Raw genomic sequence first — 24959 nt, forward strand, 5'->3', positions numbered from 1 at the left:
GTTGTTTTCCTCTATTTGTTTGCATTGCTCGTTTAAGAAGGCCTTCTTGTCTCTCCTTGCTATTCTTTGGAAATCTGCATTCAATTTCCTGTATCTTTCACTATCTCCCTCGCATTTTGCTTGCCTTCTCTCCTCCGCTATTTGTAAGGCCTCGTTGGACAGCCACTTTGCTTTCTTGCATTTCCTTTTCATGGGGATGGTTTTCGTTGCTGCCTCCTGTACAATGTTACGAGCCTCCATCCATAGTTCTTCAGGCACTCTGTCCACCAAATCTAAATCCTTAAACCTGTTCGTCACTTCCACTGTGTATTCATAAGGGATCTGACTTAGATTGTATCTTACCGGCCCAGTGGTTTTTCCTACTTTCTTCAGTTTAAGCTTGAATTTTGCTATAAGAAGCTGATGATCTGAGCCACAGTCAGCTCCAGGTCTTGTTTTTGCTGACTGTATAGAGCTTCTCCATCTTTGGCTGCAGAGAATATAATCAATCTGATTTCGATACTGCCCATCTGGTGATGTCCATGTGTAGAGTCGTCTCTTGTGTTGTTGGAAAAGCGTGTTTGTGATGACCAGCTTGTTCTCTTGACAGAACTCTATTAGCCTTTGCCCTGCTTCGTTTTGATCTCCAAGGCCAAACTTGCCAGTTGTTCCTTTTATCTCTTGCCTCCCTACTTTAGCATTCCAATCCCCTATAATGAGAAGAACATCCTTCTTTGGTGTCACTTCTATAAGGTGTTGTAAGTCTTCATAGAATTGGTCAATTTCAGTTTCTTCAGCACCAGTAGTTGGTGCATAAACTTGGATTACTGTGATGTTAAAAGGTCTGCCTTGGATTCGTATCGAGATCATTCTATCATTTTTGAGATTGCATCCCAGTACAGCTTTCGCCACTCTTTTGTTGACTATGAGGGCCACTCCATTTCTTTTACGGGTTTCTTGCCCACAGTAGTAGATGTGATGGTCATCCGAACTGAATTCGCCCATTCCCGTCCATTTTAGTTCACTGATGCCCAGGATGTCAATATTTATTCTTGCCATCTCATTTTTGACCACCTTCAACTTACCTAGGTTCATGGTTCTTACATTCCAGGTTCCTATGCAATATTTTTCTTTACAGCATTGGACTTTCCTTTCGCTTCCAGGCATATCCGCAACTGAGCGTCCTTTCGGCTTTGGCCCAGCCGCTTCATCAGCTCTGGATCTACTTGTACTTGCCCTCCGCTCTTCCCCAGTAGCATGTTGGACGCCTTCCGACCTGAGGGGCTCATCTTCCGGCGTCATAACTTTTATATGCCTGTTGTCTTTGTCCATGGAGTTTTCTTGGCAAGGATACTGGAGTGGCTTGCCGGTTCCTCCTCCAGGTGGATCACGTTTGGTCAAAACTCTCCACTATGACCTGTTCATCTTGTGTGCCCTGCTCGGCGTAGTTCATAGCTTCTCTGAGTTCTTCAAGCCCCTTCGCCACGGCAAGGCAGTGATCCATGAAGGGGGCTCTTACTCCATGCTCTTATCCATGTTGGCTCTTACTCCCATGTAATTGCACTGAAGCCTTCTTTTCTCATTCAAAGCAATGGGGCTTAAGTCTTTCATTTCGACTACATTGCATCCTTTGCTACACTCCCATTTCTTGAGCTAGATTTAGCCGCAGTCATCTGCTGTTATCTGCGCCGATGCATGGACAGGGCATTGTGCAACCATGTCAAAACAAAACGAAGTGTCCAGGCAGGAGGACGGAGGGTATGTCAGACCACATCTACAAAGGCCACGCAACTCTGTCAGGGTGATTCCAGGCAGGCTGTTTAGAAATGCTGAAATGAAATGAAACTAAGTCAATTAAGTGATACCAACTGAGGTTCAGGGTTTAATTGAGGGCCTAAGGTGAAGCCAATGACCATTAACTCCAGTCGGTCATTAATTCACAAAGAAATATCCTTGGCTGAGGTTATTCCTATTATAACGCAGCTTAAGCACTTCCGCTTCTAGAAAAATAGTTTTGCTTTTTGCCCCTTGTGCTGATGGAGAGGGAGGAGGGAGTAATGTTGAGAGGAAAGTGGCCTGTGGCCTGGTTACTACTCTCCCGGAAAATGAATACACTTTGGCCAATCATATCGTATTTTTAGTTCACATGCTTGATGGCAGCAATAGAACTGCGTCTGTGCTCAGTCAAAATCTATTACCCATTGCATTTTTAATTAACATTTAACAATTAAATGACTTTAAATGACTTCTAACTCTGCAAACTTTTCTAATAAAATGAAAGTGTGACAGGATAAGTACTGCAAGTTCATGCCGTAAGATAAATTCTAATGGCGATAATGATTTGCGTGGTGCAGGTCCCTGCCATTAACATAAATCCTGGGTTATATACCAAAATCATTAAGCAAAAAATGCAAATCACACAAACTTCAATAAGATTAGAACTGTGAGTGATTAGTTTGGCTAATCAACCAAAGAAAATGCTTTCTGGGTTCTATTTTAAGTCTGTTAAAGCTCACATTGGAAACTGTGCATGGTTTCTAATGACCTGATGGTTTTCGTGGCATCATTTTGTAACCCTCTCTCTACTAGAAGGCTGGCACATGATTTGTTTCTTATGTTTCGTTCCTTGCCAACTTGTAGACTGCAATTGTATGGAATATTTAATATTCCATACTAATAGTGTTAAGGGTAGAAATCATAACAGCCCTATTCCTATGAGACGCTGCAAAGACATATGACAAGCCTGTATACCTAGCCTGTGGAGAAGTGACGCTTGAAGAGTGGGGGAAGATCAAAGAAATAAAATGGAAGCACCCCTCCCTGATCATTATAACAAAGCCAATCTCCCATCTGCCTTTCCAGCCCTTGTTAATTGTGTTTATGCATATATATATATATATATAGAGAGAGAGAGAGAGAGAGAGAGAGAGAGAGAGAGAGAGAGAGAGAGAGAGGCAGAAAAGAGCAGCAGCCTGGGGATTTGTCTCAGAGCAGGTGTTCTGTGTCTAAGAAGTTGTTTAGGAGTAAGCATGGAGTTGTTTGTGTGAATTGTCTGAAAACACCAGCAGAGGGCAGGAGGCAAGAATTCTACAAGCAAGCTGGTCTTTGACTTCTAAAACTAATTCTATTGACGTTAAGATCCTTAGTTGTTTATTCTGCAGTATCCCCATTGTTTTTGGTGGGGCTATTTAAAAAAGACACTTTGGGGATTCAAGGCTAGCCTCCCATCCAACTCTGTGCAATATCTCGACGTAAATGTTTTTTCCAAACACTTCAGAACACAGTTATATGTCTCTTGGAACAAACTATGTACAGTTTCAGGCACATCCAATATGTGTTCAACCATGCATGCATCATGTCAAACCTGGAAGTGACCCCCAAAGTCACAAAAATGGGCAGAATGGGGCAGAGTGGGAGGCAGAATAGGGTGCTTGCAGGTTTTCTCAATGGTGTTTCAAATATACGCAATTTCACTTAAATGTGTGGTACCTTGCAACGTAACCCCTGCGTAAATTGGGAGTTGCCTGTAGTGGCTTTAGAAAACAAATGATTCAATCTTAGGGGATTTTTAATGTCAACTCTTCACAGGGTTACCTCACAGAGTCTTTGTGACATTTTAGCAGATGTTATCAATGAAGAGAAACAGTACTGGAAATCACTTTGATACGATGGGGTCCTACATGTCAGATTGCCCTAAGGTTTGTGCACAACGATATGTATCTGAGCACATCACAAGAGCTATGCTGGTCAGAGGAAGTCCAGCTACAATTGGGAATAAGAACTGGGGCTGTCAATCAAATGCTCCAAGGTTTCTTCTAGATAGGAATGAGCTCTGCTGGTTCCTCATCCACGTATACAGCAGGCAGAAATCATGGCGGAATTCTCATTGCATTGTGGAATCCCCAAAAATGCCTTCTGGGATGGAATCCCATGAAAATGCTTCCTTTGGGGCACTTCCCATGTTGCTATGTTAGACTCAAGGCAATGAAAGAACAACTTGAGAAGCAGCCATTCAGATGAGCATAACATTTCAATTATCATTAGTATCTTAAATCTTTATTCTGTGACTTTGAAGCTGTTCCTGCTGTGGGACTCTCCTAGAATCATTGGCTGCAGAATTTCAGCTTGGCAACTCTATCCGCAAACCAGGAAAACTGGAACATTTGGATTTAGACTAATTTAATCCCACTGAAGTCAATGGTCACATGGAATCAATGGTGCTAAATGAGCTGGAGTCCATGCACTGCGTCTTAATCGGTTTTAGATTGCAGTCTTACAGCACAATCAAGTGAACATTAGGCACACTTAAGTCCTGTTGGAATTAGCGGGATTTGAGTGGGCCTAAATTTCTCTGGACTGCACCCTTAGGGTCTAATCTTTCTATTACTTTACATAATTGGGTTGCTTGTCTTGAAGACTTCTGAAAGAGATGAAAGGTGCTGACTTAGCTTCTGAGCCACGTTGTTCCTCCCGCTTAGCCAACTCACACCTGTGGAGTGGTGCTGTATATCAATACAGCCTGGGCAGGGAAGATGGTCCCTTGCGGCATTGTGATTAATAGGTGCATATAGGCATATTACAGAACTGTGTTATGGTTATAAGCTCATCAATATATGGTTATAAAATATAGTTATAAGCAGTTCCCTGATCTTTTGGACTCTCTAATAATATAACAATTGATTAGTCATTTATTAAAAACATTAAGTGTTCATTAGATCTTCATAAATGAAAAATTTAAAAGATGTCTGTAACAGTTTCAGAAGAGATAAATATTTATTAAATGCTATAAAGACCCATAATAATGAACCTCGTGACATGCTTCAAGAGATCACAAGTGTTTTAATGTCAACATTTGGCTTGGTTTTCTAGTGATCCCATATTAGAATCTCGTATTCGTTGGTTTAATTCCAGAACAAATCAACTAGGGCAGTGGACATTGTGGTCAGAAGAGGTGGGAGGAAGAATAAGGAAAGTTTAGATGGGAGGCTGAAGAGAGAGAGAGAACAATGCATATCTTGCTGTGATTCAAACTATCACATTCTGAATGAGCTTGTAAACAGTACTAGCTTGGCTTAAACGCAAGATAGTATCTTAGCAACTTACCCAGAACTGTTTCTGGAAAAACTGGGGATTCTGAGGGCTAGGATTTTACAACCATCAAAAGTTGGGGGGGAGGGGAACAGGAGTTGAATCTCAGCGCCCAGGAAACAGCCCTGTCTGCTCCCTGTCCATTCAGGTCCTCATCTCTGATCCCACTAAAGCAGCAGCCACATAAAATCAACTTAAGTAATTCTAGGAGAGTCTGACCCACACCTTGGCCCCCTTCTGCTTAGATAGCTGGAGTCTCTTCAGGTTTGGGATCTGGAGTTTAGTGGTTGGGATGAGAAGAAGGAACACTCATGGGAAAACATCAGGACAGGCAATGATGGCACTGCATCAGATCTGCTTAAGAGACAAACTGCATTAGGCTCCTTCCTAAGTTGTCACCTACAGCAGCCTGTGAGAGGAGAGAGGAGGCTGAAGGGCCTCTCCAGCAGCTCTGCTGAAAAAGCAACAATTTTTTGATCCTCTGGAAAATATGCCTTTGCTTCTGTTCACTAAGTGTCTGAGTTTGTTTTTCTCCCTGATATTATTCCCCCCCCCCTTTGTTTCATGACTCTTAGATTGTGAACCTGAGGCTAGTGATTGTCTTCCCACTGATATCAGTAATCTGCTTTAAGAGTCTTTTATCGGCAGAAAAGCAGCATAAAAATGCCAGTCGTCATCACCGTCATCGTCATCACCATCATCTATTTGACCCACCTTTTGACCTCTTCCGTCCCAGATTCATCCTGCCTAACCAATATTGTTTTTGCTTCTTTTAAGGTACTCCTTTTAAAAAAAGTTTTGATCTTTTTGAGGAGCACACACACACCTTTGGTTCAGGCATGCTGGGCAGGTGAGGAAGGAACTGAATGGAAATGATTGCATGAAATTATCAAAATATCGAGAAGGGATAGGGGAAATTATGCATGCGCATCCATTACAAGGGAACATATGTACGTAAGGCTTGCCAAAGGGGCAGGGAAGGAAGGGCAGGCAACCAAGCATGTCAGGCAGACACTGAAGAAAGAGCGAAGTTACTTTCTCTTTAAAAGATGACACCTCGATCGACTATCCAATAGCTTAAAGAAGCCTTGTTCTTCTCTGCAGGGAATAGGACACCTGTGTAATGACCCGGGAAGGTCTTACCCTGCTTGATTGAGGAGGACTTGCCCCTGCTGCTTTCCCCTTGATTGAGGAAAGGGCAGCTGCTACTGAGGTCTCTGGTGATGGTGGGCCTTTCCGTCTGTCCTCCTTGGGGACCCCACAGGTTGTCTCCAGCCATGGTGATGTTGACTGGCGGAGCTCTACCTCTTTTCAAAAATCGACATGATTGCAAGATTTATTGTGGAAAGACTTTGTGTTGAAGGGAGGGGGCATGAAGTTTCGGGGGTGGGAGAATGACACAGAGAGAAAGAGAAGATCTTTGCTCTTCCCCAGTGTGTATCGTGTGTCGTTAGGCTCTGGAGTCACAAACAAATATGATTAAAAAGAGTTATTAGCACAAACAGCAAAGGAAATAGCTAAGCTGACTGCAAAAAATTAAATCAACACAGAACTGGTATGGCAGAAAGGGAATTAAAATTTGATTTAGGGGAATTATTTGTAGCACAACATTAGAAGTCAGTAAGCTAATTCCAAAATCTGCACTTCCTTAAAAACGGAGGGAATTTATTTTCAACATGATCTTATTGTAATTATCAGTATGATTCACTGCCTGCATGAGTACATGAGCCAGCGATGAAATCCATGCAATGTCAAGAAGGCTTATCTCTTCCCTGCCATCTTTGGTTTCTTTCTTTCTCTCCTTCTGTGCCTGTATGAAGAAGAGAAAGAAGACTGCAAAGTGCCTTGCTGAGTATAAAAGCAACATTTCTTGAAATCTACTTTTCAAGCTATCTCTGGATTCCGATCTTCCCACTGTTTTGAGCCAGAAAATCTGAGACTTTTGGAACAACTTCTAGAATATACGCCTAAACAATCACCCTATGAGAACTCAAGTTGATAAACCAAGGTGAATCTTTCTTCATTGGTGGTTGAAAACTAATCTAATATTAATACCTGATTTTTCATTTTTGAATAGGTGTTATGGAGATGAATTAGCTCAGAAACAGGCAAGAAACTTTCCCACAGCAGACATTATTTCTTTTGCCCTACTGCCACTCCTGGCCAAACACTATTTATAAGGTTTTAAAACATTTTTAAAGCCCTGCAAACCCCAGTTACCACTTTCATCTCCCTTGAGTGGCTGGGAATGGGTGGCTATAATCTGTCCCCAGACTCACTTTTATTGATCTCCAGGGATTGTCTATTTATACAGCAAACCCCAGCCGGCATAAACATTAGGGACGTTGGGAATTGTAGTTCAGCAAAATCTGAAGGGCCAGGGTTTGCCTTTGCTGATTTAAATTATAGTATTTTCTTAATGTACATATGCATATATACGCTAGCATATGCAAATCTGTGCCTCCCTTTATCATCTCTCTCTCTCTCTCTCTCTCTCTCTCTCTCTCTCTCTCTCTCTCTCTCTCCACTCTTCTTTCATGATGTATAAGTGACTTGCCAATATAAACACAATGCTCCAATCTTCTAAACCATGGTTTGAGGGGTTGGTAATATGTTGTGGGTCATGTTCTTCCTTCTCCTCCTCTTTTGCTATTGTTCCCCATTTTCTTTTTTCTGGTTCTGCTTCTAACCATTATCAAGCAAACGATGCTTAGGGCAGGACTATGGTTTGCAATTCTCTTCAAGCTGCAGTTTCAAATAATGGTTTGGACATAATTCCTGGTTAGCACCCAGTATAGTATTCCCACTCACAGCAAACTATGCTTAGGAAAAGGAGAGGAGAGAGTGAATAAGCACTGGGCACATTTCCAAGCCTCTCAATCAAAATGGGACCATGACATCTGAATTGGTTGCATGGGCAATCGAGCTCTTGCTCAGGAACCCAGAAATGTCTCTGCTTGAGGCCTATGTTGAAAAGGGAGAAGTTAACCACATTCATAGCCCTTCAGCCATGAAGCAGCAACCCTGAACAAGGTTACCAGCTGTTCAGTTGGTCACTGTAGCTATGGCCATGTCATAGATACCTTCACCTGCTAATTCCAGCATATCAAGCTGCTGAAAAAAGCCTGGCAGCCCTAACATTGAGAATCACGTATGTCTGGACGTCAGATGTATCTACACAGCTCAGCTAATTCCCTAAATATGTTACATCTGTACCCAAACTGTTAACTTAATTTCAATACCTCAGTTTAAGACGTGATCTTGATCCGTTCGTAGTGGGCCAAAAATACTTTCTGTGTGAAAGCCTGCTGGAAGCCTGCCATGATTTCTCTCTCCCCCACCACCACCCCCCACCACCAAATTTTCATTGTCTCTCCATTGTTCTCCTGTTTCCTCTTCCCCCTCACTTGGAATCCTCTCCAGGGGTCCAGATTGAGGGGCAGCTTGTGAAGCTTTCACAGTAGCTAACCACAGCCAACTTGCCAGGGCATTATGAAGTTTGTTTGTTTTTTAAGAAAAAAAGAATAAAATAAAAATGAATGTTTTCATTGTTTGGATTTTTTAATACTTTGTTGTGTTTTTTTATTCAAAATCTGTGCACTGCAGACAAAACAATTAGAAAATGCAAGAAATGCTCTCCGCAAACAACCCCAGGGTTAAATTCATTCCCAACATGGATGTGGAGCAAGGTCCTCTCCACTAGCGTAAATCAAAATGGTTTGATTTACTGTGGTGACTAACACTGATTCATATGAACTGCAGATCAGCTCTACATATGTAGCTTTATTTTCCCCGCCCGCCCCCCTGCACAAAGCTCTTAATATGTTTCTTTAGATTGTTCTCGAATTGCCATAAATACCATGCTACAGACACCACAAAAATAATGGCAAGCTGGAACACATCTGAGTGACATATAAAATTTGCTCTGTGGCAGATGAGCACCCTGGAGGTGCACAGGTTTGTCATAATATATAAGGAATCTTGGAGCTGATTAAATTATGTCTCTGTGCCAGTGTGTGTGTGTGTGTGAGCATTCAGGAGTATAACTGATTTGTTCCAGAGCTGATTTGTTCAAATGGATGATCTACAGCATATTGTGACATTATTTGGTTCATGTTTTCAAAGATCTCTTGATGGAGGCAGGGGGGTTGAGAGAGAAACCCAAAACGTAAATATCACATCATGAAAAGTGCCAAGTGATTCCCAAACAACTGATGCCAAGTTACCAGCAGTAAACAACCAGATTCTCACTCCTCATGCCATCACCACTTTTATAAACTTTTTGAGACAAGACTAAAGGTTCTGTCTTTCTAACCAATATTCCACTGACCTGAGGGACAAATAAAGAACGAGGGAGGGGAAGCAGAAAAATGAATTGTCTCGTAATAACATTGTTGCACACCATCCCAGTCTCCAAGCCGTGCAAGATTCCAGGGGTTCAAGATGCTAACCCAGGGCTCCGTTTCCTGGGAATAAGGGACAGCAGAGACTGTGGTGTCTTTATGATATAGGATTTATTTGCACATATATACAACCTGAGCCTGTGGGACGCGGGTGGCGCTGTGGGTTAAACCACAGAGCCTAGGACTTGCCGATCAGAAGGTCAGCGGTTCGAATCCCTGCGACGGGGTGAGCTCCCATTGCTTGATCCCTGCTCCTGCCAACCTAGCAGTTCGAAAGCACATCAAAGTGCAAGTAGATAAATAGGTACTGCTCCGGTGGGAAGGTAAACAGCGTTTCCATGTGCTGCTCTGATTTGCCAGAAGTGGCTTAGTCATGCTGGCCACATGACCAGGAAGCTGTAGACTGGCTCCCTCGGCCAATAAAGCAAGATGAGCGCCACAACCCCAGAGTCGGTCACAACTGGACCTAATGGTCAGGGGTCCCTTTACCTTTACAACCTGAGCCTAGGATGGAGGGGCTCACTCACAGCATTAACTCACAGATTCTGCTTCTCCCATCATCATAGCCTTAGATTCAAGCAGAAATCAAGCATGGCTCTCCCTTTTTGGCTTCTGCCTGCTTCTAACTTTCATCTCTCACACACAACTCTATTGTCCTTCAATCTAACTATTTGTTTTCTGGCGCGGAGTCACTTCCTTTGTTCCCCTAATGACTCATACTTAGGGGACCATTATGGCCCTTGCCTGGCCATATTAAACAAGGGGCTCCTTCATTGATTTTAACCCTTGCTGGATCCAGGAATTAGAAGGGACTCAGACATACAGTCTATGCTGCCCCGTCCAAATTCACAACACAATTCATTCTTAGTTCAGTGCTGAGAGGATAGTCTTCAGGGGGTGAAAGCTCCTGGAGATTCATGGGGCTGGCCAAAGTGAAGGCCACCTCTTTAGCAGATGACTACATTCTCATTTTCCAGACCAGACTAGCTTTGATTCCTAATTAGTCACATCTTGCTTGTTCTCACTTTCTTTCTGTTTCCCTCTCTTAACTCTACTCCCCATAGAGAGATAAACAACACAGATTATTATTTTTTTACCAGTAGAACCTCTGTTGGGATGCAATGAACATAATGCTTCCTCCAGCAATCCAGCTGGGCAAAAGCTTCTGAGAGGCATTTAGATGAAGGCCAATGAAGGGTGTCACCTGGGAAGAATCCTGAGGGCAGGACAAAGAAGCCTGGAAGTCCACATTCAGCCTGTGGGTCAAAGCCCCCACCGGTTTGAACACTCAAAATCCCAAGGTACATCCTGTTTGTACTTTTTGATTTTGAAACCTATCAGATAGTGTGGTTTTTTTTATTCGTTCAGTCTAGCAAGGTACAAGAAGCATGCAGAGAGTAGTTCTAAAGGGTAGAAAACAAAAATTGGCATTCTGACTATTGCTTCTCATTATACTGGGGCCTTTCTGGGTCTTTTCATTTAAACTCCATTTTGACTTGAATACAGTTACTGTGGATTCTTGTGGAGGTGTTTATGGATTTTGCATTTGGCTTGCTTTGTGGTTGTGTTTTGAAACTATTTACAATGTTTGTACCGGAAGTCTGTTGTGCAAGCAAAACTGCAACATTGAACACAATCCATTGTCTCTTTGCAACTTTTAAATTGGTTGGTAAGTCGTGCCCAGAAGGAGAGTCAGAAGTGGTTGACCAATCTGGTTGGCTTTGTGCTTTTAGCCTGCATCTCACTATTATAGCATGTGGGACAGTGATATACACAATGGACAAATGGAGACAAATAATGAAGCTAAACACCATTGGCTTGGGTAAAATTTGGGAAACAGTAAACTTTCTGATCCAAGTATATCCACTGGGATCATATGAATAGTATGTAGACATTTTCTAAGCAGTCCTAGTAAGGTGTCAGAAAACCATTATATCCAGATAAAGATTCTATCCTGTCTCATTTCAGTGTCCAGCAGGAAATGGCACATGAAACGAAAATATGAGTTGGGGGGTTGCTTGGTCTCAGTTGGGAAAGTTATGTACGTCTGAAACAGGGGGTAGGAAACCCATCCTATAACTTTGGCTGTGCAAGCTCTCTTGATGAGGCCTGTCAGAAGCTTGTTACACTGAAATGAATGCTCCTTGGCTGTCTTTTTGCTCCATATTGAAAAGAAAGCAAAACTGTAACTTGATTCTTAAACAAATTTCAAATGGTGTCATCATTGCTAATGGTTCTTTTACAATTCAGTTCATCACTTTAGGCAAATAGCTCTGATTCATAAATTCTCCAATTGTCAAAACAACATAAACGATCGTTTATCAAAATGCAATAAATCTCGGTAAGCAACGAGATAGTGTAAAGAAGACTTGCTGTTGTGTACAGGGCTCTGCTTCCTTGGCTGCATTTAAAGAGCCATCCGTGAGTGGATAGACATTGAAATTGTTGCTGCGAGTTGCCTAACATTTTGCACGGAAAGCATTCAGCCTGCGAGCTTTAGTGGTCCTTTGGAAACCTCAGAGCTACTTCCGTCAGCGACGGCGCTTCTCCAGATGGTATGAGGCTAACCTCTTAGCTTAAACATCTTTTTAGCATTCTTTACTTGAAGCTCATCTCCAATGTAAAATCAGGCAAGGCATTTGAAATCTGTCAGATCCTCAAGATGCTGCCATGCACGCTTTTCACTTCGGAAACCTTGAGGGCCCTGACTTCAAGCTAGGAGGAGCACATCAGCGAAAGATGCCATGTAAGGAAATGTCACTTACGTGTCCATGCTAAAATTAGGGCTAAATGAACTGTTCTCCCAATATAATATGCATTTCCGGATTTGCTTGGGTGGGAAGCCAAAGTCTATCCACCCACCCACCTCCTCAGTTCATCATAGGCTGTTAAATTAGAACAGAACTAAAATGTCATCAGAACACTGGGACGGGTATGTGACGAGGTTTCAGCGTTTTGACTGGTGGTGGAACCATCTCTGAAGAACGTGGTGGCAGCAGTGAGTCAGTTTGCGCAGTCTCTTGTCTCCTGTCTGTCCATGTCTGCATGGCAGTGAACGTTCATGCAAGTTAGTAAGCAGAGGGAGGACCACAGCTCAGTGGTCGAGCTTCTGCTTTGCATGCGGAAAGTCCCTGTTTCAATACTCAGCATCTCCAGGCAAGGCTGGGAAGGTCTCCCTTCTGAAGTCCCGGGGAACCACTGCCAGTCACTGTAGACAGCGCTGGGCTGGATGAGCCAATGGCCTGACTCCGTATAAGGCAGCTTCTGGTGTTCCAGTTGCCACAACTAAAACAGCAACTGCAGTAAGCCCTTATTGGGAGGTATCACTTGGTGGCCTTGTAGGCATGGCCGACTGAAGGGAGCACAATGCATGTATCAATCTGGCTACTAAATGGCCAGCAGCACCCAGCATTGGCTCTAGTCCACTGCTGTTATTGGCCAGCACTGGATTCTGCTAGCCATGCAGCAGGATACCTGCCTGCCTAGCCAGCTTTGCCTCTGCCAGGAGAACCTGCTGGTAGATGCTGATGGTCACTGAGCCCATTGCGCAAGCTGCCAATGCTGTGTAGAATCATTCATGGCTACAATATGTGAAGCAGAAACCAAGCCCAGCAAGATGCATAGGTTCCCATTCCACACATTACGTTTCTGATCGTCTATGCAGATGCAGAACAATATCTCCTTTTGCAAAGTATGACACAGCATAATATATCAGTGGATGCATGTGAAATGAAAATAGGAGTATCACTCATTATACCAATTGACTCTGTGTGTGTGTTTTCTGTCTCATCCATCAATATGACTTTCGTTTCTCTATTAAAGTTTTAATCTGTGGAACTGCAAGTTGAAGCTTTTCGATAAAATTTGAGACAGTGAAGGGACTTGATCACTAGAGGCATGATCACTCCACAAATGAGATAATTATATGTGATCTTGAGGAAGAAAACATAGATTTTCAAATTTTAATCTGAAAGATTTCACATGAATCAAGCTAAGAATAAATAAATTTGAGAAGTTTTATGAAGCTGAATTAGCCCATTGAAAATCCATGTGGGTGAATTTCAGCTAGATTGATTATAGTCTCCCTACCATTTAGAAGGCATGAACTAAATTAACATTTGTGGTTCTGCACAAGTGAACATTGCTTGCTAGTCACTTCTGAGTTTCCTCTGCAATGTATAGTGAGGCCCAACAAACCTGGTCAGTGCTCTGCCTTGACTGACTATGTGCCTTCCCCCACAACCTTCCCCAAATGGTGCCCTACAGAGATTTGGGACAACAACTCCCATCTGTCTCAGGCAGCAGGGTCAATGGCCAGAGATTATGCAAATTGTTGTCCAAAGCACCTCAAGGGCACCAGTTTGGGGAAAGCCGCCATAGAACATGCCCCCAAATGCCTTGGCAAATGAGTTGATATAGAAAGAACCATAGAACCATAGAATTGTAGAGCTGGAAGGGCCCACGGGGGTCATCTAGTCCAACCCTCTTCAATGCATGAATATTTCACCCAACATGGGGCTTGAACCCACAATCCTGAGATTAAGAGTCTCATGCCCCACCGATGGGCAAAAGCTTGAAAACCACTTTTGTAAACTAGCAGTCTCTTTAAGAATAGCCTAACAATTAACAACAAAAAGGGTATCTATGTTAGGAAATGGGGAAAGAGGTCTGATTGTTGATTGCAATTTTCATGTATTGTGGGATCGGATCCAATCCATCTATCGCTGCTCCTTCAGGGTCATTCCTTTCCGAGGGACTTGATTGCTGTTTCTGCACAAGCCCAGCGGAAATGGAGACAGAGGAGCAGCAATGCCTGGTGAATTGTGGCCACATCTCTCTGAGAATTCCCATTAAAATCTGTTCCCAATGCCAGACATATTTTATTTCATCTTTTACTGCATTAGCCTTCCATTGGATCCTGCGAACATCTGATTAGAGTTACCTTAAAAGTTTGGAGTTTATATTAGAGATGAGAACAAATAATAAAGAAAAGAAAAGAAAAGGGAGGAGGGAGAAACCCTGATCACAACAACCTTGAACTTTGAGAAAGTTCAGATCTGGATCCAGATTTTACAGCTGGGCCCCATCCTCTTATTTAAACATCTTCCAGGGCTGAAGATTGTTGCAACAGACTACAGAAAATGTTCAGAACCACATTTTGTGTAGCTGCTCATACTTTCCTCTAATTATTCCCACCCATTATTTGCCCTTTAATCTCTAATGCAGTCATTAAGAGCAACCATCCCTAATGCCCTGCCCTTAAAGTGTTCTTCATTCCAGTGAAGGCTGCAATGAATCTCAGCTCAGAAGTGACTTGTCCATGCAAGTACACTCCGCATGTGGATGATGTTGGGAACAGCCTTCACACGGATGTCTATCTTTCATGCAGCCATAATTTCAGAAGCCACCATCACCGCGGCCTTAACAGATGCACAGAGAGATTCCATGGTAGGAACTCTCTGTGTGACTGGAGGGGGCCCATGTGATCATATGATCCAGAAAGAAGGCAGACATGTTACATAGGTTACAGGGACCAACAGTTAATCATACACTTGTTGGAAGGGAGCACTAGTCTAACCCCCTGCAATGCAGGACTCTTTTGCCCAACGTGGGGCTCAAACACAATCTTGAGATTAAGAGTCCCGTGCTCTACTGAATGAGCTATCTCAAGACGGGTGGGTGTGGGTGTCTGTGGATCATCAACTTTTCCCTGGCCTTACAATGTGGAACTACATCATCCTACATCAGGCATGTGCAAAGTCCCTTTCAGGGGCCTACCGATCAGTTTAATCCGGCCCCTGTGGCAGTTTATTTCCTTGGGTAAAATCGTAAAATCCTAAAAAAACCCTCAACAACTTCAATCCTAAAAAAAGGTCAACAATTTTGGTTGGCCCTCACGGCCCTTCACTTCATCAAATCTGGCCCTCTTTGAAGTTTGGACATCGCTGTCCTACATGGACCATCGCCATCATGCTGTAAATCTCTGCCCACACACCTCTTGATAAGAATGTAAGAAGATAAGAATGCTAGATCAGACCAGTGCTCCATCTACTCCAGCATCCTGTTCTCACAGTGGCCACCCAGATGCCCTTGAGAAACTCTCAGGCAGGATCTGAGTGCAACACTACTCTCTTCCCACCCCACCCAGTGGTTACCAGAAACTGGTACACAGAAGCATTGCTTGCCTCTGACCATGGCATTGGAACATAGCCATCATGGCCAACTTGCAATAATAAGTCCACCAGAGAAACAGAGACATCCCCAGGGAGGCAAAAACATAAGCACTAAACATGAAACACATAAAAATCCTTCTCAGGCCTGCAAAACAGTAATCTTCCCCCCACAAACAAAGGTCCAGAAGATGGGGTGCTGCCTGCCTCCTCCAATAACTCTGTAGAAAAGCTGAAAGAGCTCGTATCAAGGTCTGTGTTTCCCACCTCTCACCTGAAATCTCTCAATACCTTGGCCCTAAATACCAGTTATTACAAAACTTTAGGACATTCCCTGCCTCATAGGTTCTTCCATTCAAAGGGTGTGCAGTTAATCAACCCATCTATTAAGATCATTGTTGCTAATGTTCCAAATGGTCTATGGCAGGGACGTCCAACTCCCAAGGGACTGTGATCTACTCCCGGGGGGGGGGAGTGATCTACCCATGGGGAGGGGTTCAGAGTGGTTGAGCTTTCTTGAGGGGGCCAGACCAAAGTTGTTCACCTTTTATTAAACAGTAAGTATGCAGAATTAAAATAAATCGCTCACCAACAATGCAGACGCTAACACATGAACGCAGCACTACAGCAGACAACAGAAGAACGCACACTAAATGCGACGCAGGGAAAGACCAAGGAGGGGCGGAGACATGATTCTAAACAACGTGAGTGATAATGATCCCGCGATCAACCACAATCATACGGGGATCGACCTGTCGATCATGGTAGACCAGTTGGACACCCCTGCTCTATGGGGCTAACATAGGGGGAACTGGTATTAAATCTGAAATAGAGGTCCTACAAAATAAATTTATGAGGCAGATTTGGGGGCTTCCTTGCAGGACACTGGCAGCCCACCACAGAACTGAGTTGGGCCTCCCCTTGCTAGCAGCCAGAATTGATCAAGCCTATCTGAGATACTGGTGCAAGCTAAATGCCTTCCAGGATCATACTCTTACTAAGCTCTGCTGGTTAGAGCAACTAAGGACAGGGGGCTGGGCACAAAAGTGCCAAGATAAGCTATGGGTTTATAATCTTCAAATGGATAAATACTTCGCCCTTAGCCCACGTGACCTTAGAAAATGGATTTTTGATCAGGATGCCAACCAAGACAGAGCATCCATCATTCCCACCCATTACTCTACTTGGTACCCCCAAATTAAGACCAATCACTCAAGGCCCCGTTACCTTGAGACTCTGACCTTCCCACAACTTTGTAGAACTAAGATTCAAACAGATGCCCTCAGCATATTTAGAGGGGAGATATCGGGGAATTCCCCATATGGATCACAAATATATATATGGGTGCAATCAGGTAGAGGACATTACACACTATCTACTGATTTGCCCCCTGTATACAATGCCCAGAGGAAAATTTATATCACCAATTCTTAATTGGCTTCCAGGTCGATTTGCACAGGAAGTGACAGTTGAACTCCTAGTAGATAAACATCTATACATCACCCACCAGGTAGCCAAATTTGCACTGGCAGCCAAGCAGTTCCAGCTATGTGAATGCACTACAATCTTAAATTTTAATGTTGTAAATTTCTTTTATGTTGTAAACTGCTACAGGTTACATTGTATGATTTTAGATGAAAGTTTTCCTTTTATTCTGTGTCGTCCATTGTAAAGGCCTTTGGGTATATACAAAAAAAAATTGACTCACCCTGCCTCATGCATTCCACACAAGACTTTCCCTAAAGCCATCTTGTCCCCACCTTGCCAGCAGAACTACAGAAGAAAGCACCCAGGTACACAGCCACATGTTGGAAGGAACCAAGTCATATTTGCAGACCTCCCTTGGATCAGGGTCGACAAACAAAATACAACTGGGAGGACAGAGACTAAATTGTTTGAAGACATCAACGTCCAGTTCTTACACCGTAAGACTGGGGTCACCTGAAGCAGACTGCATCAAACTGAATGTTTCTGTTAAGGTCCCATGCTATCTTAGCTTAGTGTAGCCTTTCTTTATTTCGAGTTCTATTTTCAAAAACACAGTTCATAGTATACAGCAGAGGGGGGACCTTCCTTTAATGTCTTTCAAATGCGGGTGCCAATGCTTGGCCTTCTAAGACAGCGGGACAGTGTCTGGAGTGATGACTTAACTGTTAAGCTGTTCCTCATTTTGCAGGCTTGTATAACCAGACCTCGCAGTGGAAACAAAATCGTCCTTTCTCTGTGACCGTGCGCAGGGCTCTTCAACAGGGGCTGCATGCTCATTTAAGGAAAGAGCCGGTTGGCTCCATCAACTGAGTGGAAAATCATCTCCCCACCCCACTTCTGTGCAAAAGGGAGCAGTAGGAGAAAAGTTTAAATCAAAGGGAAATTCCTCTGGTACCATGTTCACAATGTTTATCCCAGTGGGATATGATACAGTATGTGAAATAGCTGTGTTTCACAACAATTATGAAAGAGAAAAAACATGTGGAATAAATATAACACATAACAAAGAACAGCGGTATAAGTTCAAGTCTGTCACAACTAATAATGTATTTACTGTGGAGGCTTCAATGAGTTAATAGGTTAGTTGGGCTTGGTTTTGCCGTCATCTGTAGTTTTGCTCCATCATCCCTTCTAGGGGTGCTTCTGTTGCAGGTAATTGCCTCGCTTGTACATAAAGGCCTGGCTGTGCTGGTGGGGTTTCTGTGACGTTTGCTTGTTAGGGGGTGTTATTATGGGGTAGGGAAAGAAAGAGAAAGACATGATAGTTGGTACACAGGTTGTAGGTTGGGGCAGGGGGGGAAGGCGATTTATGATCAGCATTTTGCTGAGAAAGTGGGGAGGAGTTATTAGCCTCTGTGCAATAAAGTATATTCACAGGCATCGAAAATGGCATCTGTCTTGTTTAGGAATGGAGGCAATTGTGCTGTGTGACACAACGAACCTCCTTAAGACGTTATGTATCATTGCACCCTTTAAAAATGCAGTACACTTTTCATTGATCTTTCCATTTCGTTTTGATTTAAAATGCAGATCTTTCCCGCCGTCAAAATCTTAGCATTTTTTTTTATGTGTAAATGTGGAGGGAGGAGGGGAAGAAAATCCATTTCAGACACATGCAGCCTCCATAAATTACTTTTTGTGGTTGAAACAGTATTCGCTTATGTCATGGGTTGAACATCCCCCTTTATTAGAATGCTATTTATTGCCACCAGCTGCAGTGCTTAGCTAAGAAAGTTCTTGACACCAGTGATTGCTTTCAGCACCAATGCTTCCGGCTGCTAACAGGGGCTTCTATTTCCAAATGCAGTCACCCCTTGTAAGCTCTTCCTTCTGGCGCACAGATACCGCCTGTCATTGTTACCGGGTGGCGTAGGTGGGGGATGGGACTGAACCCAGGGATGCTATGTGATCACTTGGGCTGCAAATCTCCCAAGCCTTTGAGATTTCTTGCCTAGCGTTGCTGCCACAAAAGCCTCCAAATGAGTACAGGAATGCGTGAGATCCTATCAGTTATGGATTCGTTTTCTTTCCTCTAAAATGAAGTTACGATTTCAGCTCACGAGCAAAGGGCAATTCACACAAGGCGCAAACTGCACGGGGGAAGCACCCAATTTCAGCTGGAGAGGCGCTCGCTGGCCTGTATTGCTTTTCCAAGCCAGGGGTAGCTAGACAAAAGTAATTACTCTTCTTCTGTAAAAGGCTGTCATTACTCTTGCATGAATAGTTTAGCTCTGCTATTTCCTTGCCTGCCTTTCTCCATCCAATTCAGGGAAACCAAGCAGGCTCAAAGCAAAAGAAGACAGGGTGGGGAGTGCGGGGGGGAGGGGGGAATCTGCACATTTTCTAGTGGGCACTTAGCTGAACGTCTCCAGGTAACTCTCCAAAACTGCTTGCATGTGCCTCTGTAGATAGAGCCTATTATTTTGTTAATATAATTGGTCACATATATTGGGCCCACTGGTTTGAGAACTTCTCTTTCTCTATCCCCAGTTATGGCCACAACACATAATTGGGCTCAAGTCGTCAGAAGTGCCAATCAGATGCAGAAGGAAACTTGGACGCCATTAATACAGAATTGCAACCAATGCTCCGATGCCTTAGCAATAACATTTTGAGCAGGCTGAGCACTAATGTTCTGCATTCTGTAGTTAGCAACTTCACATTTGGTTGAAGGTTCTCATTGCAGTCTTCAGAAACACAAGCCGCCCAAAAAAGGTGTGGCTTTTTTTATTGGCAGTGTACTTTTGAAAAATCATATGCAATGTGCCCTGACTTCAACAAAACCTGATCACATGCAAGTTTGAGATATACGGTAATCCTGGTTTAAATTACACTGATTGTCTGCTTCTCTCCTACTCTCTCTGGATTCATAACTCTTTCATCGCCCAGTCCCTTAGTTACCACACTGCAAAGGGAACCTATTTTGTTCTATGGGTCAAATCTGGCCCCACCCTCATGGGCCAACATTGGCAGGTGGTTGAAGCAACCCATTTGTCAATCACATGGCATCAGACGACCACCTGTAGAGACCTGCCATGCACAGCCCAATTGGGCAGGACTGAACCCCACCATCCATCATCTGAGGCCTACTGTAAGCTAAGGCTTCCTGTAACTAAGTACATATCACTGAAATAACCACGTATTTCCCCCTTGCCTAGCCATGCCTCCATCTCTGCCTTCCCCTGCTGTTTTCCTGTGTCTGTTTCAGATTGGAAGCCCCTGAGGAACATACAAAGCTGTGTTATGCTGAGTCAATCCATTGGTCCATCTAACTCAATATTCTCTACACTAAATGGCAGCAACCATGGATGGCAACTTGAATAAAATATTAGGGGGGCAGGTAAGCCCTGCCCCGCATAATCGATCACATGACACAGTGCACACACCCTGTTTGAATGGCAATGTCCATCAACGGGGGGGTGTCCCTCAAATATTTTATTGGGGGGACCAAAGACCATTTAGCCACTAGGAGTTGGTTTCTATTGCAGCAGCTCTCTAGGAATTCAGACAAGGACATTCCCAGCCTTGCCTGGAGGTGTTGGGGATTGAATCTAGGAACTTCTGCGAGCAAGGTGGATTCTCTTCTAGTGAGCTATGAATCCTTCCTTGGGGCAGGAACTTCGTAAAACATCATGCTTATGATTAGCCAACTGTGATGTACATAGATGGTGCAAGCATCATTAGAAGAGGAGGAGGAGGAGGAAGAATTCCTTCCACACTAAAGTGATTAGGGGTTTTGTTGCTATTGTGAAACAGTTGGGAGTCAGAAATCCTTGCTGACCTACTGCAAATTGGCCACAGATCCACCAGTAGTGGGAATGAAACATAGCATTAATTCAGAATTACTTGAACATCTGGAGAAAGGCCTGAGAAAAGGTGTTGTTTGGGGTTTATGTCATGGGTGAGTTTAAAAATTAAACTGAAATAAAGTTCCTTGGTTCTTTTTCAGAGGCTAGAAATCTGTTGAGCTGCTTTTTTAAAAAAAACTATTTCAGAAGAGCTGCAGAATTTAAAGCAGGGCAAAGATTAACATACACATTTACACAAGGGGCTCTTAGGATCTCAGTGAAGCTATTCTTAAGACAGATACCTCTTCAGGGTTCCAGTTCCCAGTACTTAAGGGGCATTATATTGCAATATAAATGTTACATTATATCTTTCTTGTGCCATGCTATCATAAATATCTGTCTGGCTTGAATGAAAATGAAATTAATTAAACTGCAGCTTTCTTCCAACATTCTGGAAGATACTGCATTTGCCCATCACTAGACTTGCCCATCAGTCACCCACAGGTGACCCCACATCATCCCTCTACAGTGTGCCAGAAGAGGCAGAGCAGCGGTGAAAATGTGCTTTGCCAAAGTGGCTGTGAGTCAGGCAGACCCAGACTCAAGTGAGACGATTCAGATGTTGGAAGTTAAGTCAAAAAAATAAGCCTCAGAGTTTCAAGCCTTCCTGCCCTTGGGAGGCAAATTTATTCCAAGCCCCAGGTATTAATCTTTGTTGCCTTTCACATACATTCAGAGCTTCTTCCCCAAAGTGGATTGCAGGTGGGTTACAGTAAATGTAACCCACCTCCTCTTTCTGCAGCTATGGAAGCCTCAGAGACCTGGAGGCTCTCAACACGATCAAGATTGGCCCAAGAGATTTTACTGCCTACAGTGAGGGACAAGATGGTACCCTCTCCACATTCCAACACAGAAGCCAAAAGGATTGTTAGCTTAGTCTTAATTCAGCATTGGTGGTAGGATAGTGCCCTCCACAACACCTGACACAATGGGCCAACTTATGGGGGGCAAATAAAGCACTGTCCGTCAGCAGAGGGGAACCCAGGAAGTGGCTTCATACTGAGTCAGACCATTGGTCCATCTAACTCAGTATTGTCTACACTGAGTGGCAGCAGCTCTCCAGGGTTTCAGGCAAGAGTATCTGCCATCCCGATCTGCAAATGACAGGGATTGAAATCGGGGTCTTCTGTGTGTAAGGCAGATGCTCCACCACTGAGCCAGGGGCCTTCGGAGGAACAGCCAGGGGCTGCTGCCACTGTCCCCCAGCATCTGCTGCCTCAGGCAGGGGCCTCGCTTTGTCTAATGGCAGGACCAGCCCTGCATACACTTTCAAGTGGATGGATTTCTTCTAAGCTTTTGTTAGGTGCAAAAGAATCATAAGTGAAAAAAGCAAAACAGGGGTAGCTGCTGCTATAAACTATAGCGGGGTAGCTGATCTGCATAATGCAAGTTTAACATTACACAATGCGAAAAATGTTCTAGGTTAGATTTATTGTTTGTGTGTAATATATGTTGATACAGGGGCTTTAGCAGGGCCAAAGTGCCTTAAGTACAGCTACCAATACAAGCTTTTTAGCCAGTTGGGGTTCCACACCCAAATCTCAGCTTCCCTTCTGCAAACAAGAGCTGGAAGGCAGGTGGCAGTACATTCTTCATTAATATTTGCAAACTGTCCAGAGTATAAAATGGATATATGCCTTGATATTATTGCTGGCTAGGGATCAGACTTCTAGACAGCATAATCACTTACAATAGCAAGTAATCTGAAAAATCATTTGGAACCTTTTAGTGTAGCTTGCACCAGGTGACATTAGTTTACAACAGACAACACTGAAATACACCGTAAGGAAGAGACACAGCCCACCAGTTTGCATTGTGAACTAATAACACCAACCTTGACTGTAACCTTTTCTTTCAGGGAGGCCGGGGGAGACTACTTAAAACCAGATCCCAAGGTCTACTGTTTACCAGTTTGTGAGCCTTCCATGCAATGGAATAATATCACTTCTTCGACTCTAAGACTTAAGAGTAGTATTTCAAACGATCATTCCAAGGCCAAGGTTCTTGTTTTATACTTGCTTGGAAGAGAAACTTCCTGAATGACCCTGTAAAAGTCTCCTTCTTCTGGTGGCATGGCCTCCAACGTTCAGCTATGCTTACGAGAGGCCGACTCTTATTTGGTTTGTCTTATTTGGCAATCAAGTCTTTGGCGTTCAATGAAGGCATATGTTTTGAACTCAAATGACTTCACTTCATATTAAAGTAAAGAATGTTTTGAAGTGTGCCCCTTTGCTAATCATAAGCAACAGATCTCTCCCTAATGGAATCCACATCTTTAGCATGCGAACTCTCCCCTTGCAAACAGAAAAAAATCTCCAATGGCTGTAGCATATGATTTCAAAATATCCAGCTCCTTTGCTTCTGCTTCTGTTGTAATCTTCACTATGCCTTAGCCTTTTCTTTACTTTTTGACTGCCCAAACAATTCCCACTATTTTTTCTCATTGCTGCCATGACAAAATGCTATGAGAAAAGAGCTGGTCCTCTGCCAAAAACCTACTCCAGAGTTCAATATATGTTTCTTTCTTCAAGAGTCAATTGTTTTCCCTCTCTCCCAGGGGCTACTAGCTACCTTATTACCAGAAAGAATGACCCCATGACAGCACAATTGAGATCCAGAAACTCAACAAAATTGTAACCCCCTCCAGTGGCATCGGAATTCTAATCAAGAGCAGAGAGCCTGAAAGACAAATGTACTTGTGTATATAGCCACCATTTCAAGAGTGCGACTTCCTTACGTGCAAAGGAACCTATTTCATTTCCTTTTTCTTTGGAGTTTTTATTGCCCTTTTCCACGTAACCTTTACATTGCGAACGTCCTTAATGTGGAGGCCCTTTTGCATTTGGGAATTATTCCTACTCTGTTTACACAGTTTGCTGCCTTTTTACTACATGCCATCCATTTTCTGAAAGGCACAACTAGACATAGGAGGCCTCCTAGTTATTACCAACTTCTTCCTTTCTCAGTTTAACGCATTGGTGGAGCAACTGCTACGTTTATTCCTTACCCCAGATGAAATCCAGGTGTCAGAAGGAATAGAGCAGTTATGGTAGATAGGCTGCAAGTGGAAAAGTTATTCTAATGTGCTCGTTGGAGGGAGTGCATTGTTCTGTGACTTGAGCTAGATGGTTTACTGTTGCCTTACAGCCCTATAATCAATATCCTCCATACCCTGGCCCAATTCACACCAACCCATGGCTAAGCATGAACAAGCAAGCATGGGGTCGCTCCACTCCTCCCCAGTCCTGCTGCTCCTCTGCTACCTGGAGCAGGAGTGCCAACTTGGCCCCACAACTATGGGTGCCTGGGGCCATGGGTGCCATGCAGCGTGCATGGCCCTGGCACCAAAAATTGTGGGTGCATGGCTCCTTGTGGAGAGCCAGTGTGGTGTAGTGATTAAGAGCGGTAGTCTGGTAATCTGGGGAACCAGGTTCGCGTCTCGGCTCCTCCACATGCAGCTGCTGGGTGACCTTGGGCCAGTCACACTTCTTTGAAGTCTCTCAGCCCCACTCACCTCACAGTTTGTTGTGGGGGAGGAAGGAAAAGGAGATTGTTAGCCACTTTGAGACTCCTGAAGGGGAGTGAAAGGCGGGATATCAAATCCAAACTCTTCTTCTTTTTCTTCTTCCTTCATGGGAATTTTGTGGGTGCTCGGGCACCCAGGGCCCCAGGGAGTTGGCTTGGTGTTTCCTCCAGACCTCTGCTCATGGTTTGCCTTCCACATACAAACCATGAGCAGTAAGTGAAAAACAGCTTATGGCTTGTGGGACAAACCATTAGTCTGGGTTTGAATATAATGTTAAGCCAAACCATGTCTTAGCTTTGAATAGCATGATAACAGCAGGACTGAGGGAGAAGTGTAGCAGATTCCCCCCCCCCTTCTGTCTGATTATTTGCTTGTTCACACTTAAAGGTAAAGGGACCCCTGACCATTAGGTCCAGTCGTGGGCGACTCTGGGGTTGCGGCGCTCATCTCGCTTTAT

General features: G+C 43.7%; 1 long non-coding RNA gene across 1 annotated transcript in view; it reads right to left on the reverse strand.

Moving 5' to 3' along the window:
* Positions 1–1523: 1523 nt before the first annotated feature.
* LOC128410425 (uncharacterized) overlaps positions 1524–24959 on the reverse strand; it is a 35532-nt gene continuing 12096 nt past the window's right edge. Inside the window, exons 3-4 of the long non-coding RNA XR_008329505.1 lie at positions 6211–6374; positions 1524–1808 (exon numbers count right to left, since the gene is read on the reverse strand). This is a non-coding gene — a long non-coding RNA (uncharacterized LOC128410425). The remainder of the gene's footprint in view (positions 1809–6210; positions 6375–24959) is intronic.

This window comes from Podarcis raffonei, chromosome 1 (genome assembly GCF_027172205.1).
Source record: "Podarcis raffonei isolate rPodRaf1 chromosome 1, rPodRaf1.pri, whole genome shotgun sequence".
Classification (NCBI taxonomy): Eukaryota; Metazoa; Chordata; class Lepidosauria; order Squamata; family Lacertidae; genus Podarcis; species Podarcis raffonei.